The sequence below is a fragment of the Panthera onca genome, chromosome B2 (genome assembly GCF_046562875.1).
Source record: "Panthera onca isolate mPanOnc1 chromosome B2, mPanOnc1 haplotype 2, whole genome shotgun sequence".
Classification (NCBI taxonomy): Eukaryota; Metazoa; Chordata; class Mammalia; order Carnivora; family Felidae; genus Panthera; species Panthera onca.
Window position 1 is genome coordinate 7,296,668 of NC_138343.1, and position 14,888 is coordinate 7,311,555.

A 14,888-nucleotide genomic window follows, 5' to 3' on the forward strand; every position below is an offset into this window, starting at 1 on the left:
CACGCACTGGGTCATTCACTCGCTAGGACATGACCAAGTAAAACAAGATTTGGAGGCAAGGACGGACCCAGTTCATGTGAGACTAGAAGCTCATACATTTCGGGGTTCCTACCTTAAGAGAAAAATACAAAATGGTGGATATAAAATTAGGTATAAACATAAACCTTTGAAACGAAACCAATGAAATGCAACAGATTTCAAAATGCAAAAGCTGACCAGTACCACAAACATAATAAATTCAAGGAAAACAAACATTTGTATTAATAACCTGTCAGACTCTGTGGTAACCGCAGTTAAGTTTTGCCTACATTTTTTTTGGTCCCAACCTCTTTGATTCCCTGTTGTAAAGATGCTAGATAGCTAATTTAATCTCTACTTGAACACGGTTAATAAAATGTTATTTTCTATTAATAGTTCAGAAAGGACCCTTTTTGCTTTTTGATGCATTATCAGTAATTTAGAGTTTTGCTAGTAACTTGGGAAAACCTGTATCAGGTCCTTGCACACATGGATATGGAATTTAGAACAATTTTGTGCAGACAAGGCCCTGGACATTTATATATTGTAAACCGTATTTTCCCTCCAGTAGCCACGTAGGTCCAGGCTTACTGCCACAGGACATGTTCACATAGCTTGGGTACTTCCCACTGAGAAGCAGGTGACAACAGGTACACAGAAGTAATCCCAGAAGTCATTCCTAACGCAAGGTGACCAGCACTGACTTAACTATACAAGAAAGGGAATCACATCAACCGATACGACGAACCCAAGCTAAACGTACCACTGGCCCAGCTTCTCTGTGATCCCTAAATTTGACATTAAGAAATGTTTGGGGCCGGGGGCACCTGGATGGCCCAGTTAAGTGCCAACTCTTGTTCCAGCTCAGGTCATGATCTCACAGTTTGTGGGTTCAAGCCCCGTGTTGGGCTCTGCACTGCCTGTGTGGAGCCTGCTTGGGATTCTCTGTTTCCCTCTCTCTCTGCCCCCTCCCTTGTTCTCTCCCCCCTTCAAAATAAACACACAAAACTTAAAAAAATATATTTATTGTATGTCAGTTACAATTTTGTTTTTATCAGTCAAATATCAGTCCAAATCTAATCAGGGCACAGAAAACACACAGTCGAACAGAGAAGTGCTGATATAAATAATAATTAATGACTGAGTTTTGTGAGCTCTTCTCCCTATGGCCCTGCAGGGTCACTGTACTTTATATGAATGAATGGCATGGGACAACTAATTTAAGAGTCTTTCATAAATAAAAGCTGCTTAACTCTAAAAAGGAATATAATGAAGGGCAATGAGAAAGATGTAAGGAAAACTCTACAAAAACAAAAGTAAGTTGGAGGAAGGGTATTCAAGGAGGAATAAACTTGGAAACCATGCCTTCTTCAAGCCTGAATACAGACCTTATTGGAAAGTCGGTCTTGGGGTGCCTGGGTGGCTCGGTCGGTTAAGCGTCCCACTTGGGCTCAGGTCATGATCTCGCGGTCTGTGAGTTCGAGCCCCGCATCAGGCTCTGTGCTGACAGCTCAGAGCCTGGAGCCTGTTTCAGATTCTGTGTCTCCCTCTCTCTCTGATCCTCCCCCGTTCATGCTCTGTCTCAAAAACAAATAAAGGTTTAAAAAAAAATTTTTTTTTAAAAAAGGAAAGTCGGTCTTACCGACCACCCCATGACAGAGAAGATAACTGGGTTACCTAAGCCAGAGATGCTAAGGAGAAGGAAGGAAAGAGGGAGGGAATGACCAACCAGAGTCTCACAGTTGCAGGTGAAACAATGCTGGTGAATGAGAGTACAAAAGGAGTCAAGGTGTTGGGGGTGCACTCACCGAAGGCGTGGGGTGCTAAACTAAGTGGAGTTTATCCCAGAATATCAGTCTGGTTCAACATTAAAAATCAAAGTCAAGGGCGCCTGGGCGGCTCAGTCGGTTGAACCTCTCTCTGGCTCTTGATTTCCGCTCAGGTCATGATCTCATGGTTCAGGAGTTCAAGCCCTGCGTGGGGCTTTGCGCTGACAGTGCTGATTTTCGCTCTCCCCCTCTTTGCCCCTCTCCCACTTGTACTTTCTCTCAAAATAAACTTAAAAAAAATCAAGGTCATTCACGTATTAACTGATCAACACACACACACACACACACACACACACACACAATTTCAATAGATGCAGAAAAAAAAAAAGCTGGGATACGCAGCGTCTATGTCAGGAAGGCTGTGGAGAATGACCCCGCGGAATACACACGGGAAGAGGCTGGGGGAAGCTTGTGCGGAGGAGGTTGGAGCGCTGGGACCCCGTGGATCAAAAAGGCTGAGTGACACCCGGAGCATATGGTGCCCGTGTCAGCAGCACCGCGATGAGTGCGCACAGCGGCGGGGGCGACACGAGGCTGACAACCGCGCAGCAGGGGCACGGACGCAGCACAGCACGCTGGAACCGTGACGTCTGCAACTGCAAGCGAGCTGAAATGTTACCAGACCTGCAGGCTGACGAGCCAGCCTGCCACAGATGTCTCCGTATGTGTACGTGCGCGTATACACAAGTACGTGGGGGGGGGGGGGGGGGGCGTGCACATGTGAGCATGGGAAGTGTCTTCTTCGCGGGATAGACCTTTTACATACAGAACAGGGCGTCCCTTCCTCGTGCCTCCGTTCCCCCTCACGGCGATGCAGCGGAGCATCCCGTGCTCTATTTCCACATGTGCAAACTGTCCCAAATGTCCAAAGGAAAATGCACCGCGATGCCCTGTACCCACGCACCCTGTGCACAAAAAGGGACTTTGTCCCACAAGAGAAGAACTCTAAAATTAACAAACTCAAAGCGTATACGGGGCTGCTGGCAGACGAGCCATCCTCCCCTTTAGAAAGACCTTTGCTCCAGAATATAAACAAATCCTCTCTGGAGATCCCCTCCTCTCTCCCTTCTATATAACCACCTGGAGTATAAACAAATGTAAACAAATAGCTCTCCGGAGATAAATCGCTATCTCTCCCCGGATATCTCTATCTTTATAGTTCTATTCAATCATCCTTTAACTCAGGTGCCAGAATTCTTTGCTCAAAAGCCCTCACTGCAAAAATGGGAAAATATACATGGAGCATGGACTCCCAACAGGAACCAGGAAGAAACTTCACTCCTCCATAATGCCCTCCAGTGCCTTCTTTCAACAAAGCTTATTATCACAATTGCTGCAAAGAAGAAATGTTTAAAGCTCACAGAGCAGGTAAAGAAGAGTAGATTTTAAGCGGAGAGGTAATAAACTGATAACTGGAACGCCTAATAAAAATATTATAAACTTTATGCCTGTAAGTTTGAGAACTAGATGAAATGGACAAATGGCTTAAGACGCAAGCTACTCAAGGTCACAGAAGAAGAAACAGCCTGTACAGCACTGTATCTATTAAGAAATTAAATTTGTTAACTTCAAATCTTCCCACAAAGAAAACTCCATCCACATGGATTTTTAGTAGTCAGTTCTTTCAAACACTGAGGGAAGAAATAAAACATACGTCTCAACTGATTTTGTGATAACAGCATCACTCTGGATCCAAAATCAAATACATTACAAGAATAAAAAACCTCAGACCAGTATCCCAAGAGAACACAAATGCAAAAAGTGTTTAACCCTATAGCAAATCAAATCCATCTATCTATCTATCTATATCTATCTATCTATTTTTTAAGATAATGCATTATAACTAAGTGGAGTTTATCCCAGCATATGTCTGGTTTAACATTAAAAAAATCAATGTCATTCACCATATTAACTGATGAACACACACACATTGCAATAGATGCAGAAAAAAACATTGACAAAACTCAAATCCATTCCTGGTTTAAAAAACCAACCAAACAAACACCTCTCAGGAAAGTTGCACCAGAAGAAAACTTCAACATGATAATATCTACAAAAAATGTGCAGTTGACATCATACTTAGTGGCGAAATACTTAGTGCTCTTCACCTAAAATATTAACAAAGAAATGACATCTGCTGTCACCACATGAACTCTTCGTTTTACTGGAGGTTTAAGCCAGTGCAATAAGATAAGAAAAAATAAATAAAAATCATCCAGATTGGAAAGGTAGAAGTTAAACTACCACTAATTCCAGATGACATGACCATCTATATAGAAAATCCTATGAAATCTACCCACAAAAATCTAGAACTAAAAATCGGGTTTAACACGATCATGAGATCCAAGTTCAACACCAAAACAAAAACAAAAACAAACTATTGTAATTTTATAGACTGGTAATAAATACTCAGAAAGTGAAACTGAAAGAGGCAATACTATTTATATAAGTGTCAAAAATAGGAAAGATTTAAATACAAATATGACAAAAGATATACAAAACCTGCATGCTGAGAAATCCAGAACTTTGCAGAGAGAAATTAAAGAACACCTAAATAAATGGGAGAGATGCACTGTGTTCACAGATCAGAAAACTCAATATCATCAGGTTACCACATGTCCCCAAACTGATTTAGACATTCAGTGCACTTCCAATAAAAGTCTCAGCAGGCTTCCCTCTAGAAATTAATAAGCTGACTCTAAAATTTCTATGAAAATTCAAAAGATCTAAAATATCCAAAACTACTTTAGGATAAATAAAAGAACAAATGTGAAGGACTTATACTAACTTCAACACATATTATAAAACTATAGGAATCAAGACAAAGTAGAATTAACATACAGGGGCACAACCATATCAATGAAACAGAATTGTTTACTTCAGAAATAACCCCCACACAGGGAATCAAATGCTTTTTAACAAAGTTTTAAGGAACAGGAAGAACAACGTTTTAACAAATAGTGCTGGAATAATTGGATATCCACATTGCAAAGAACAAAAAATAACTCTGAACCAAACTTAATGCTACGTACGAGTTTGCAGAGGAATTACAACGGGAAACAAGACATTGTTTTTTGGGGTAGTGCTATGATTACTAATTTGGTTTGGGTGGGGGATTATGTGTATATCCAAGTATCAAACTTACCAAATTATATACTTAAAATATGTGCAGTTTGTTAAATATCAATTGTACTTCAATAAAGTTACTTTAAAAACAAATACATTAATCTAGGCTTAACAATTAACTATCTTTTTAATACATGCATTCATATATACAAGTGCACATCAGATATATTTAACAGATACTTGTATTCATAAAACAGAACAGCTCTTGTCATCATTTGTTGGCCCTCATCACAAATTTATACTAGCATTTTATAAAAGATGAAATATTTCCACATGTGTACATAGCGTTCTAAGTGAAAAAGCGCTGTTTGGTGGAAATTAAGAAGAGATTTTGTGTGCTTTGCTTGGCTTCATTTAGTTGGAGAGAATAACAGAGCTGACTGGCCACCAAAGCATTCCTATCATCACCAGAGATGCCTACATAGTTGTTTTCACCGAGGATCAGCAAGGACATTGAGCCAAGTTTCAGAAATGAAACTCCCACAATTTGATGTGTGCTACGAGAACATGGGACACAGTAGGGTTAATCAAGACTCTCAACCGTAAGGGATTTTAGACAGCGTCTCATCAAACCCTTCATGTACTATGAGCGAAGAAACCGAGGTCAAGGGAGATTAAATGATGGGTCCAAGTCTTCATAATGGCAGAGTAAAATCTAGAATCCCATGTTTCTGTGGCCAAATTCTGAACCTTTTTCTAACTACCCTAACATCATCCTTCGAGAATCCCCCCCCCCCAATACCCATTTATCATATCCACACAGAAAAGCACCTTCTTACATTCTGCTTTATTCAAGTGCATTTTTGTTTAATTATAATGAAAAATATCCCTGCAATCTTTTCTATTGTCAAACCCATCTGCAGACTCCAGATTTGACCTTTTGGAAAATTAGCTATTTAATTTATACACACTTGGGACAATGTCCCCTGATTTTGTTCCTGTCTCTTTGTAACTCATTTTTCATTATCCGTGGTGAAGACAATAGTCTCTGTCCTTCATCTGGAATAATTGTTTTGAAACCCTCTTCTAAAACAAAAGCACCAGGTTAAGAGTAGTTTCTGTAACAATAGACTCTTTAAATATAAGAAAAATATGCAAATCCCAGGAACCTCTTAATCATATTAGTGCAATCCAGGTAGAATTAAATTAATTTTATATTTAAATACTCCTTTTTTTTCTTTCTGATTTCAAAGGCTTTTCATGCTCACTAAAGAAACTGCAGAAAACAGAGAAAAGATTTAGAAAGATAAAAATCACCCATAAACTACTCAACCAGGTAGAGCCATTATTAACATGTGGCATTTACTCAATTGTGTAATTAGATCAATACACATATAACAAAAGATATTTAACTAAAAAGCTATAGATATAATTATCAAGATAGAAATCTTCTCACATCTAAGTTTTGTATCTTTTTTCAATTAACACAGAATCCTTTTCCCACCACTAAAATTATTTCAATTATTTGTAATATCATTCTTAAGAAATGCACATTGTTCAACCACACTGCTACAGTATTATTTCATCTTCATGTCATTGCTGGACATATATGTACTTTTTAAGCTTTTAAATGAGGCCAACGAGATCCATATCAATCTTTATTAATAAGCATTTCTGATTTTTTTTCATAGGATATATTTCTGGACATGCTTTTAAAAGTTTAAAATTTGCCAATAATGGATGATCATATAAGCTCACTCAAGCCTACATAAAGTTCTTCTTTAGGAAGAATGTGTGACAAGTGGGCTTGGAAAGTAAGAATGGAATGCATATGAAATGTCTTTTCCACGCATAAGTAACTAGCAGGAATAGAAGCTAATTTTAAACATTTTGCTTTATTTCCCTTTATAGTAATAGCGGAATAATATTTGCACACAAATTCCCAGTATCTGGACATTAGGGTGGATTTGAAACTGAAAAACTGTCATTGCCTAAAAGACGAGTTCCTAGAAGATCTATTTAAGATAAATTTTTAATAAAGGCATAAGCACATGGTGTCACCATGGTGATAAAAGGAAGCTGGGAATACCATCTGACGGAATATAGGTTGAATAAAAAATAGGTTGGTGATAGAGTTGAAGAGGTTCAGCTGAAGAAAGGATCAGAAGCAAAAGCAGAGGGGTTCTCTAAGGAAGGGAAAAAATTTTAAAAAAATCAGAGGTATTAGTTTCCAATTAAATCATGTAAATGCCACATGTAATTTTCTCTCTCAGTTTGTGTGTACTTATTAAACCTTGGGCCAGCTAAGCAGTCTATAGTTCATATTCCTAGCACTCCGTGGGCAAATCTCAAAAACAAGAGACAAAACGATCTTTTCCAAGGATGCCTCTTACAATGTACCGTGTGGCTTTGTTGTCACTGATAGCTAATTCTATCAGGGCACAGGGATGGAAATGGGGAGTTCTGCTCTTCACCTCAAGCTGTTGGCTACACTCAGACATTCTCAAGGTATAATGAGACCCCTGCCTAAGAAGATAGAACAAAAGAGAGCCTTAAAGAAAAATAATGATTCTTCCCCCCTACTCGTTCCTGGGGCTGAGAATCTGTGTGGATGTTGTATAGGCATAATTAGCTGGAAAAAAAATGTTCATTATGGTTTCTTCTCCCCTTCGAAGGCGAAGTGGAATAGGAAGATGGCCAAGAACGTGAGCCTGGATATTGGGCCTTTCACTTTGGAGAAATCCGTGATCGGGACAAAGGTACTTAATTTCTCGAAGTCTTAGATTCTTCATCTGTCGAATTAGGCGAATGCCTCACAGAGTTGTCATCAGGATCAAAGTACGTAGCAGAGCACTTAGTACATAATGTATACCTGATAAATTACAGTATTCATTATCATTAGCGTTCCGTATGGATTAGCTTGGGAGATACAGAAATATTTCCCAAGTATCATTCATTTATAATCATATGGTAGAAAGTGGATCAAAATCTAAGACGGTCTGATAATTACTGGAGGGGAGGACTTTTTAGTCAACGCCCTTTCATTTTTCTTAAGTATTTCGAATATGCTTGCTTTAAGTACATTTGCCAATATATACATCACCTTGCAGACTGAGGAATCTGCTACAATGACACTTCAACCCCTGGAACTGTGCTGTCTCAGCCTAAGAAGTGAATATGCCCAAATTTACTGAACATAATCAGTACTTTCCACACAATAATGTTCGTATGAAATCACCTGGGAAATCTGACTAAAAACACAGATTCCGATTCAGGGGCTCTTGAGATTATAGGTGATGGTGACAGGCTATCCTGGTCACCACACATTGAGTCAAGGACGAAACCAGGGGGTGCTTGGGGACCCCCGACGCACATCTGGCAATGCCTGGAGACACTCTGCGTTGTCACAACTGGGGGAGGTGCCACTGGCATCTGGTGGGTAGAGGCCAGGGTGCCGTTGGACATTCCACCATGCACAGGACAGTCTCAACCACCAAGAATTACTGTCCCAAATGTAAAGTCCAAAATCTCAGTAGGGCCACACTTGAAAAACTCGGGACTAAACCAATCTGAGGATCTTTTCCATTTAACAAAAATATATCGTAGGAGGAATAAAATGTATTGTGTTTTATTCATATCTACGTTCGTCCAACAAAAACCAAAAAACAAAAACCAAGCAAAGAAAAAACTGACTGTGGGGGTGAGGGTGGAAAGAGTAAAAATGTGTGTTCATACCTAAATAATGAGCCACAATGGAAGCCACAGAGCCCACAGTGGGTCACTGCAACCTAATACACCACTCAGGGTTGGGGCTATAGTTCCGGCATCTGCACTGATGGTTTTGAAGCCACAGATCCTGGGCATAAATGAGGAGCAGGCAGGCACGAGGTCCACATAACAGTCTGCCCTGAGTAGACTCAGATAGCTGCCCGGATATAACAGGAACACAGCACCTACTGATCTCAGGCATGGGACCTATGTTCCCTCTGACTGTAGAGACGAAGGCCAAACCCCATGAAAATGGATCCACAATCTAGGCATAAACACACGGTCTCAAATCGCCCTTTTCTAAACTGATATTCTCTCCTACTGACATTTGACAAATTATTATTTGATAAACTAAGTTTTGATAGAAGAAAACCTACCAACATGTTTATCAACAGTCTTCTTTTTCCTGAATTTTCTTTTAAATTCATCAAGGAGTTTACTCTTATAAGTTGCCTTGAAGATTTCACATCGATAGTTTCATTAGGAAAATCATAATCAACACCAACTGTATTAAGAACTTAATTGACCCACTTGGGCAATCATTTCATGTAACAAAATAATTTATCTTAGGGCAAGAGAAAGATAAAAGACAGAGGTTGGAGTTTAAACAGCAGACAAATCAAAACTACAGAGAGGGTTTATCATTTGTAAATGGTATGGCGAACGTTCCTTGGAAAGAAGAAAAAAGGCGCTGGCATTCTGAATGCAAAACTGATCTCAGTGGAAATCTGAATGCTGCCTTACATAGAGGGTCACTTACCTGTTATCATGAGACTTCCAGTCTACAGCCATACCACCGTGAATGTGCCCGATCTTGTCTGATATCATGACACCTCCAAGGCAATCAACCACGGCAGCCTACAATGTGGTAACAAGTGCCCTGTCTCCGTTTCTCCAGCAGAAATATAAGGTACATTTCCCACATTTGATGTATTCAGAGGAATAAAAATGAACTTATCCACAAAAGCCCAATAGATACTGGACGGTAACAACTATTGAACTTTGTAAGAAGTTATACTTTTTGGTTGTTTACATAAGATCAAAGTATTTTTAAAACCGCCTCAGACAAAAAGGAGAATATCAATGGAATGCAGAAATCAGGAGGCTAATAATCGTGTGTGTGTGTGTGTGTGTGTGTGTGTGTGTGTGTGTAATCCAAAATTTGAAGATTATATCTATATGGAGTAACTTCAATAAGGTCCAAAAAATATGAAAATGTTATCTCCTTTAAATACTCTGACCTTTCTCCAATTTCCAAGTCAGTTAATCAGTACTATTAAGCACATGTTATGTTGGACAGGACCAGGTCTGTAACCAAATGCTATGATGGAAAAAGGCCTAAATTCCTTTTAAATGACATGGAGTGAAGGTCCTGGGAGTGAATCATCCGTGAAGATTTCTTTTTTCTAATCTACTGAGCGAAAGGGAGTAAAAAGACCTCAGAAAAGACTTTCTTCACTTTGTCTTGTGTTGCTTAACGGAAATGGAGAAAGAGCCTTATTTTAAAATGTTTTATGAGCTTACCGCCACTGGCTAATAACAGCTGTGGGCGGTCTCTGAAATTTGCCCAAACTTCATAACAGTGGAAACGATGAGGTCCCCATGCTAATTAAAGTTAAATGTGCCTTCCTGTCACATAACACTGATTTATCCTTGAAGAACTGGTCAACTTCAAGTCCAAGGAAGCCCCCCAACAGAAACACCTCCTTGAAGAGGGAGATCCACCAGTGCCCTATTAAATCTGTCTTTATACCCACCCATCCATACCTAGCTCTCCCATAATTAAATCAAGAGACTTAGGAATCAGTCTAACCGCTATCTACAACTTCTAAATGAATTCCTTAAGTGGTCTTTGCAGGAAAAGGTGGGGCTTTTGAAAACGAACGGTTAGAGTGAAGTGGCCTCACCTTAGTTATAAGCAGGGGAGCAAAAGCGGGTTTAGGCTGTGTGTCAACACCAACCGTTGTTTCTATTAGGGTAGAATTTTCACGATATTTTTGAAGAATGTAAAAGAAGGTGAGTTGGAACATGCAATTCTAATTCCTTTTAGGGCTTATCACTCTTCAAACATTCAACAGCCACCCTTAATACCATTACCTCTGGGACAACATTTGAGTAGGCCCCCTCAATCTAACAACAAGAGACGGCGAGAGAAAGACTGCAGTTTAAAAGCCTGGTTAAAGATTAACACAAACAGTAATAAGAAGGTTCTTTAGGAAAGAATCAGAACAGCTGCAGCTGAATCCCGCTACCTGCTGAGGGTTGCTAAGCAACTTGGGCCTACCACTGCCCCAAGGGTATTTTACTTTACAATTAGGATTTTTGAAGGGGGAAGTGGGGGAGGAGGGGGGCGATTCCTAGTGAAACTGATGTAGAAGAGCCATATATACAGATACATGTTGTTGTGTTATTTTTTTTTAATAGGAAAATGGTGTCACTCCGTCCTTTCAAAGGTAGAATACTCCAGATAAAAGCAGATTTTCTTTTTTTGTATGTAACTGACAAAAATCTAGCAATAACATGGAGTTTTAAAAGTGACATTTTGACTCTAAGGGAGGAATTATTTGCAATTTGTTTTGAACAGAAGCTTAGTTCATGTCAGATGTGAACCTCCAGACAATCATTAGTTTAAACTGCCTGCTATGTGTTTAAAAATTTCAGTCAATTTAGAAGCTGATCTGAATTGCAAATGTGATGGTAATAAGCCATTAGGGAACTGCATATCTATTTTTTTTTTTTTTTGCACTTACAACCCCCTGCTTTAAGGAGCTCCAACTACATTGAAATATGAAAATATCATTTTAATCATGCACACTGTCGACAAACATGGAAAGGCCAGAGACTCAGAAGTGGGAAAGTGGCATTGGAGGCTGAAAACAAGAAACTGGACAAGAAAGAAGAAACAGATATAACCTTTACTTTAAATTATATACAGTAGTAAGATTTTCCAAAAAACAAATATTCGGTTTTGTTGGTAATGCAACACACATCCCCAAGCCCAGCATCTGGATAAAATTTATTTTCTTTGGATTTTGGAATTACAGAACGTTAGCCCAAACCTTTTATGAGGTCGCTTGGGAAATCAAGAGAAGAGCTTCTATGGTTGGATTTCAGCTTGCGGTATAAATAATGAATTTTAAAGGGTGTTTATCAATAAAAATTCTTCTTTCAACAGCCTATTTCAGTTTTCTAAAACACTATGGGTTTCGGCAGCCCCCAAGCCACCAGTGCCAAGAGGTATTTTATTCGCACAAAGATGTTCCGGTTCAGAAGCTTACATGTTAGCACAAAAATGGGATGACGAAAAATTTCAGTCCATCCTTACATCTTCCCACTGGCAGCTATATATTTAATTGAACAGAGACTGGAATTAGGGGAAAAAAGAGGTGAGCTCCCCATATTTTCAGTGAATAAGACCCATTTTCTTCATTCTTAATTGCCTGTTTTAACAACCATTTGATTCCCAAGCTAAGAAGACCATTGCGACGGAAAGGCTGATAACTGATCAACCAGCCATGTGAAATCATTTAGCATATTTCCGCTAGCCTCTACACAAACCCATTTCTACCCCTCTGAATTCGCTAAAATTTGGCACTTGGCTTCAGTTCAACTGTATTAATAGGACCCCAGAAGTTTCATCTCTGCCACTTGCCAAAATCTTTGGGAAATATGGAAACTTATGAGTAATGCATTCATGACATGTTTTCCCTCCACAAAAGTTAAATATTGGCTAAGATAAAGATAAAGTGTAACATCATTGGTAAATATAGCACAACATGATAGAATTTGAGACCCAGGGGAAAGATCTTGGTTAGAATTTAACCCCAGTGAGCCTTCATCATCCGGAAGGTCAGGGCTCTGGCCAATCCCAGTGTTTGTTTATACCCTGGAGAATGAGGGATAAGAGCAGGAACTCTGTGAGGTCAGTTACACTGGGGAAAAAGGAACCCCCCCCCCCAAGTGTCAGCTTTCAGGCCATGTCTGGACTCCACAAAAATAAAGATTTTTAGCAAGGAAAAAAAAAACCAGTCTCAAAAATAGCAGCCCTTCTTTTCCATACGGCATCACTTCGGTTGGTTTTACATTATGCCTCTCTGAAGCATCATTAGAACAGGGAGAGGCTCCAGCTATGTGTAAGCCAGAAATGTGAAATAGAAATGAAGCCAATCATGCATATGAATGAGGAAGGTGAACCTGAGTCAGAGAAGGGGTTTTCCTGAGCGCCACGCATCTCTTCTTTCTTCACTCACACATTCCCTCACTCAGCAAGCATTTCCCGAGCCTCCTCGGTGGGAGCAGAATCGTGCTACGCGCGCCAGGGAAATAGGGATGAATTTAGGTGACGGGTCCTGCACACCTGGAATTGACCAAGAGCAACACAGCCGGCAGGTGAATAAATACGCTAAAAGATGGAGGTGACAAGTGTCCGGAGACGAGGTGCTAGGAGGGAGGCGTAGGTGGGCCCATGTCGCAACAGCGTCAGTAGTAACCGTGGCTGCAGAATCCGAAAGCCTGAGGGCGCAGATGTTCTCTGCATCTGAGACAGACTGGGCAACTTCGTCTTCTCCACAAGGCTGTTTTAAATGTCCCCAACTCTCTGAAATCTCCACCTCACCACGCTTCCCCTCCGTGGCAACAAATGAGCTCAATTCCCACCCCGCAGAGAACGCGGAATCCATCAGCTGGAAACCCACTCCGCTTCCCGCCACCGGCCTACACACCCGACGGCATCCAAAGCCATCAACACTCCCTTCCCTTTTCCCTCCCACGGCCCCTGGTCCCGAGCATTCCAAAAAGCCAAGGCATACGTCTCGGCTTTAGATCCCATCAACCGACGACCTTTCTCCTCAAGAGACCATATTGATTCCTTCCCTGCTCCTGCCCTGCAACTTCAAATGCTCCTCTTTGCTGCCTAATACTCACCGGTATTTAAAAGTACCCAAGTCTCGGGGCGCCTGGGTGGCTCAGTCAAGCGGGCATCGGACTTCAGCTCGGGTCAGGATCTCACGACTCGTGGGTTCGAGCCCCGCGCCAGGCTCTGTGCTGACAGCTCGAAGCCTGGAGCCTGCTTCAGATTCTGTGTCTCCCTTTCTCTCTGCTCCTCCCCCACTCGCCCTCTGTCTCTCTCTCCTCCGAAAATAAACGTTAAAAAAAAAAGTGCACAAGTCTCTACTATCTTAACAGCAACAAAAACAAAAACTCCCTCAAAAAATCTCTTTCTCTTCCTACAGATCCCATACTCTTCGCCCTCTCTTCCACGATCACCCTTCGTCGCATGTATTTTTTTCAATCAAGTCAATTAAACTTAAATAAAACTTAAAGCTCCATTCCTCAGTGGCACTAGCCACATCTCAAGCGGCTGCGACCGTATAGAGGAGAGCGTGAAGGTAGAACCTCTCCACCGTCGTGTAAGTTCCACAGCCAGAGTTTGCCTTCTTTCCGTCCATCCCGTCCTTCTTGAGCCAAACTACACTGGCCCCTTTCTCAGCGCTGACATGACACTCTTACCCCGTCTCTACTCAACTCACAGCAACATGACCTGTCCCTGCTCCTGCACCGAAGCTGCCGTCGCCGATGTCATTCACCCCTCGTGCAACTCAAAACCAGACACGTGTCCTAGATCTTCGCTGCCCTGACCAATCAGTAGCTATCAGATACCAAGGACAGCTATTTACAATTGTCTCATTTCTGATTGGACCCCACACTCTGGCTTTTCTCTCACCTCTTTGCCTACCCTTTCCCGGTCTTCGTTCATGGGCTTTGCTTGCTCTGCACAACACGGAAATGCCTTTGCTCGTCGCTGCTGCCTCAGGGGCTCTACTCTCTTATCCTTCCAGTTATTCCTCACCCCCTTCCAGCTCCTTCAGTGACCGTCCATACCCTCATTACTTCCACACGGAGACTCTCCTGCCCCTCTCTGTCTCCTCTCTGGCAAGCTCAAACAACACCTAAGTACCCTTTAATGTTCCATGGGCTCTGTACGGTGGGCACTCTCCCTCAGCTTGGGTCCTTGACTGGAGCACCATCACCACACCCAACCGCTTAACCTTGCTTATCCTCAAGATGTCATTTCTGATGTTATTTTTCTGAGGAAGGCTTCCCGATCCTACAAGTCTAGGTTAGGGGCCCTACCGTTCTGATCTCTTTTGTTGAACAGTAACAACACCTCAAACATAACGGCTTATACCCTCCATCTGTTTGCCCCAG

General features: G+C 41.1%; 1 protein-coding gene across 1 annotated transcript in view; it reads right to left on the reverse strand.

Annotated features, from left to right (window-relative positions):
• Positions 1 to 14,888, reverse strand: part of LOC132666666 (uncharacterized) — a 612,017-nt gene that overhangs the window by 114,661 nt on the left and 482,468 nt on the right. The window lies entirely within an intron of this gene.